The sequence below is a fragment of the Chlorocebus sabaeus genome, chromosome 19 (assembly GCF_047675955.1).
Source record: "Chlorocebus sabaeus isolate Y175 chromosome 19, mChlSab1.0.hap1, whole genome shotgun sequence".
Lineage (NCBI taxonomy): Eukaryota > Metazoa > Chordata > Mammalia > Primates > Cercopithecidae > Chlorocebus > Chlorocebus sabaeus.
In genome coordinates this window covers 8485851-8491411 of record NC_132922.1, presented here as the reverse complement: position 1 = coordinate 8491411, position 5561 = coordinate 8485851, and the positions used below count along the sequence as shown (strand labels likewise).

Here is a 5561-nt window from a genome sequence, read left to right as displayed (position 1 = left end):
ATATAGTGTCTGCAGACCGGTGAGGTCCAGGGTCGCTTCATAAAGATGGATTCCTGGAAAAACGTAAACCAGCAATTTACCCTGTGAATTTTATTGGCCTAAAAAAATAAAAAAGCTATCTCATTTGAATAATGAAGAGAGATAAACCATTCCTAGCTCCTCTTTTATTAGTGAATAAGGACACAAACACTCAACAGAAACGGAATGCTCACACAAAGCTTCAGGTCTGATTTATTAGCCACTTTAGTTTCATAAAACTCAGCATTTCTATTAAAATAAAATGATGTCCAAAAGGTTTGCTTGTTTTTAAGAAAATTGCATTTAATACAGGGCAAGACTTTGTTATGGTTTTTTTTTTTTTTTTTTTTTAAACAAAGCTCAAATTCTCCTGACTTCGCGCCTGTTACTACAGCTGGAGGGAAACCGATCTCAGAATCTATCTGATATGTCGGATTTCTTTGTGGCATCCACTTCATCGCTCAGCAGCCAGCCATGATGTCATAAGCCCATCAGATTTCCGGTAGGGGGAAAACGCTGGGGAATTGGAAAGAATGGATGTTTCTTACCCATCAGGAAGGCAGGGGAAGAGGCTGGGTGTGTTTGGGAAGAGAAGCCGCGTGGCTGGTGGGGGACAGGAGCAGGCTCAATGTTTGTGATATTAAATGTCAGGCAGAAACCTGAAAATCCCAGCTACCCAGATGTTTTCTCAATATCCAGATGTCTGGCACTGAGCAGACCATGCTCCCGCCTCCCAGGAGGTGCTCAGCGTTTTGGGCTTTGACCTCAGGTCTCCGGTGAGCGCACAGTGCCAGGAGCTGTACATCCTCGCGGCTGCCCACCCTTGGGTTTGGGATTTTTTTCTAAATCTTTACACATGGATGACAGGAGTAACTAGGTCCAGATTTTAAAAGCTGTTGAAGCAGTGATTTGAGAAGTTCAGTCTCTGGAACGCTATGTAAGCCAAAAAGGAGGAAAAAAAAAAAAACAAAACCCTCAGCCAACACACACACAAACATATGTGACTCTTAAGCCATAGGACTTAAAAACCCAAAACAAAACCACCAAGTCTGAGAACCAGGGCTGGAGACCGACACTGAGAAGCGCTGAGCTCTCCCCCAAGAGAATGCTTCCCCCCAAATCAGAAAAACACCACATAGCTTTGTTCTTCCTGACAAAGCCCCCTTGCTTCCAGGGAGCCGACAGTTGCCAACAAAAGCACAGGGTAGAACTCATTTACACGCACACTGGGCTTCAAGGAGCCATCAAGTGCAGAAATGGAAATGGCTTTGCCTGGGAGCCCTGCCTCCCTGCGACTGGTAATGGGGACCCCTGGAGCCTGGGGGAGCCCCGCAGGTCACAGACGGAGCAGGGTCCTGGCCTCCTGGTGGCCTGGCTAAGCATCTGCCCCACGGAGGCCACCACCTAGGCTTGTGACATCACAGCTAATTGCCCCTGAAAATGAGCCAGGAACTGCAGGCCCCTCAGGGCTGCAAGCCTGAGACTTCACAGGGAGCTGCGAGGAGAGGCAGCTGGGGAGGGGCCATCGCCAATTAAAACCCAGAGCTCAGATAACAAGAAGTGGTTGAGGGGGACAGTATCGTCTCTGGTGGGGAGAGGGCAGGAGGAGGTGGGGGTGTGGAAGGGGCTGGGGGAGGGTATTTGTGCCTTCATCTCCTACCACAATCCCCACCCCCAGCCTTTACAGATGAGGACATTGAGGCCAGGGGTGGCTGAGTGGCCTGCCCAGGGTCACCAGGCTAATTAGCAGGACAGCCAGTACAGGGAAAAGAAAACACAGGTCTGGCACTGCACAGGTCTTCCTGAACTTATCTAATTTAATCCTCGCAGCACTCTGTGAGGGAGGGATTATCCTTAACCTCAGTTTCCAAAGAAGCCAGTGGAGGTGCAGAGAGCTTAAGTAATTTGCCCAAGGCCACACAGCTCATCATTAGCAGAACTCGGCCTGACTTTCTATTCACCTGATTCTGAATCCTGTACTCTTTCTGCTGGGTTGGGGGAGGCAGTTGAGGTTTAACTGTGAATTGTGAATCTGATCTAAATACATATTTAAAATGCAGATCCCCACAGAACAAAAGGGAGTCAATCATTGTAAATTAATTTTTTAAAGCCATTCCAGGCAGCAGGCTTGCTGGCCAGGTGGGTGGGTGGGGAGGCTGCTCTTATTCTGTCCTCGCCAGAGCCTGAATAAAGCAAGTTGACTGTCTCTCTAGCTGTGCGTGGCGGCCACTCGAAGCTCCTGAAGTGGGGCAGTGGGGGGTGTGCGAGACTGAAGAAAAGCTTTGTTAGGCATCTGCAAGGACTTCACCTGCCCCAGGAAAGGCACCAGGCACACGGGTCCAATGAAGCCAGGGGAGGGAGGATTCACTGCGTATAGAAACCATGTAAAAGACAAAAAAAAAAGAATCCGTCCCCCTGAGCCAGGTTCCTAATTTCCAAGTGAGTTTCAATGAGCTGTGGGTCACCTGAGCAGCAATTGCTGGCCCGGAGACCTGACTGTGGGTCAGAGCGGTGCTGCCCAGGGCCCTGCCCACCAGGATAGGGGAGGCCGGGCAGTCACTGTGGTCCTATATCCCAGCTACTCTGGGGACCCCGTCGGCCACCACCTTCTCCCAGAGCAGCACTTGAAGGAGACAAGTCTCCAAGAGATGGGACAGAAGAAAGAGGAGACAGGCCAGTCTGAGCTCAGGGAACAGGACTAGCGCCTGCCCTGGGCCTCCCCTGGCAGGTCCACTCTCCTTGCAGCCGGCCAGCCTTGGCACTGCAGTGGCCAGGCTGTGCCAGGCCTCTCCCTTCACAAGGCCTGCTGGTTTCTTTTACTTTGTTTCTGTGAACGGCAAATGGGGTGTGGAGCCCAGGACTCGGGCCAGGGAAGAGGAAAGAAAAGTTTCTGCCATCTGGATGCCTGACCTGGCTGAGCTGCTCCTGTTTTTCTGGGGAAATCCTACCCATCTTTTATTCGCTCTGCCTACCATCCACCCAGAAGAGATTTGGGTCCTGCCTTCATGGCACTTACAATCAATAGAGGGAGCTAAACATTGACCAATCAATGGCATAAAAGTGTCCATGGAGGGGGTGGTCCCATGAGATGCTATGAGAGTCCATCATAGTGGAATCATCAAGTCAGGGAGGTCAGGGAAGGCTTCCAGGAGGAGGTGACATTGGTGCTGGGGCCCAAAGGATGAGGAGTATTAATTGTTCTGACTCACTGTCATCCTTGCAGAGTCCCTCTCTGATATCCTCCTAAGGTCACCTCCCCTCCCCATACCCTGGTCCCCTTCTTGACTTTCTGTTGTTCATCCATGTCCCTGCCTTTGTCTGGAAGCCCTATGAGGGCAGAGGCCAGGCCTGTCTTAGTCACTGCTGAATTGCGCGTGGCCGGCACTTAGTAGGTGTGCCAGACAACCTGTGGTGGTCTACACTGCCTATTTGTGACTATTTGTTGATCAAAAGAATAAACGACATGTGCAAAAGGCCCTGTAGTGGGAGAAATCCCAGGACAGGAGGATGTGGGAGTAGGAACGGGGGCAAAGGGACAGAAGGTGATGGGAGATGAAGCTGAGCCTCCCCAAGAACCTCCCTAGAAATGCGGGTATCTCCTCCAGCCAAGGGAAAACCTTCTGCCCTTGTCCTGTGGCAGATTCTGTGGAAGGCTGTCTTCCTTCCCCTAGAGGAGAGAGTGTGGCATAAATATGCTGCCCCACCCGAAGCGCTCCAGGCACAGCACCCCTGGGCACAAAGCAGGTGGGCACTAGCACCCTCTGCCCAGTACTCTCTGCCACCAGCTTCCCTCCTGCGTTCATTCTCTCACCCAGTGCTGTGGGGTCACCTGGAGCCACAGAGAGGCAGTGGGATTCGCCCCCAGCAGATCCAAGGGTCTCAATCCAGGGCTTCCCTGAATCCCAGCCCCAGGTCTCACCTGCACTACCCCCATGGCTAGCACCCTTTCTCCTCACTGAGGCGGAGGTGGAAGGAGAAGAGGAGCCAGGACAAATGGGGTTTGAGTCCCCCGGTCTTATTACCAGCGTGGGACGGGTGCCAAATTGGCCTCTCCGCCCCTCAGCTTCCTCACAAGTGAGGTGGAGACTCCTCAGGCTTCCCCGGGGCCAGGGACAGAGTGAGCGCTTGGTAATCCCGTCTAAAAGACTCAAAATAAGCCCCCTCTGGTCTCGCTCTGTCACCCCAAATCCCTCTCCCGCCTCAGCTGCAGCTTCTGCAGCTCCCGAGGAAGGGGGCACCCGAATTCCAGCCGCTGAGGCTGGAGTTTGGAGTTCCCCCAAGGAGCTTCTGCCCTGGGGGGGGGGTGACTGAGACCCCACAGGTGGGTCCCGTCCCCGCCCCAGATGTGAGCCTCGCCCCTCAGAGGCGCGGCTCCGCCTACGCCCAGACCCGTCCTCCCAGCCAGCCCGCTCAGCGCGCTCTGGCAAACTTTCCGCGTCCAGAACCCGCCCGCGTCTACACCTGCTCGCGGTTCAACCGCAAGCGCACGTCTACACGGTCTCACCTGCCCCTGGGTTGCTGGAGGGTGCCTCGGTCACGGGTCCGCGTCTCCACAGGCTCAGCAGCTGCGAGTCCCCGGGACTGCCGACCTCAGCCTTGGGGATCCGTCTTGACCACCCCCGGATTCGGAGGCGCCCTGGCCGGACCACCTGTGCTGGTCTACACCTCCTCGGCAACCCCGGGTCACCGGAGATGCTTCGGCTCGAGGGCCCCACCTGCACCACCCATGGCTCTCGAGACCCTTCAGAGCGCGGACCCGGCCGAGATCCCGCGGAGCCGCTGCGCGTGGCCGGTGCCCGCGGTAGCCCCCGGGTCCCGTCCGCGGCGAAACTGCCGCGGCTGCTTACCTGGCCCGCGCCCTCACGCTCCGGTCCGGGCTGCGCCGCCGCCTCTCTCACACATTTTGCGATATCGTCGATGGCGAAAAAAAATGTTGTAAATCCTCCTGCGGCCACGTGGCTGTCCCCCCACCCCCTTCTCCCTTTCTCTGGCCCTCAGGACAAAACGGCCCCGCGGCCGGCCGCTGGCCACGGGGCTCTAGGCGGGCGACGCTGGCCGCGGCGGGGCGTGGTCTGGGGCGGGGAGGGCGGGGCGTGGTCGGGGCAGGGGCGGGGCGCGCCGGTTCCGGCCGCCCTCCCCCGGGAAATCGGGCCTGAGACTAGGGCTCCTGTTCCAGCTCTTGATTGGTCGTTCGGCCAGCAATACTGACGTCTGATTGGCTGAGACAAAGAAGAGGCTAAGGCCGTAGGGATGGGGGTTTGTGGATTTCATTCTTTGCCTTTTCTCTCTGGCGGCGACCGCTGCTCTTTCGGACCTTTCTGAACTCTGCGGCCTTTTCCTCTCTGCTTCCGTGCTCCCTATCATAACGCTACCTGCATTTCCTTGTCCTTCTCTACCAAACAGTACCTGGAGATAGGGACATGGGGTTCGTGCTGCTCACCACTGTCTCCCCAGGGCCTGGCACACAGTACGGGCTCAAAACGCGTTAGTTGAATGAATTAGTGGAAAACATGCATACAGGTGATTAGAGCTATCTTTAATGT

General features: G+C 55.2%; 1 long non-coding RNA gene across 1 annotated transcript; it reads right to left on the bottom strand.

The window, feature by feature from the left end:
- Nucleotides 1–215: 215 nt before the first annotated feature.
- Nucleotides 216–5084, bottom strand: LOC140709078 (uncharacterized). Its single transcript, XR_012089432.1, has 2 exons — nucleotides 4523–5084; nucleotides 216–951 (listed from the first exon to the last, which is right to left on the bottom strand). It is a non-coding gene; the product is annotated as an uncharacterized lncRNA (long non-coding RNA).
- Between the last annotated feature and the right edge of the window lie 477 nt (nucleotides 5085–5561).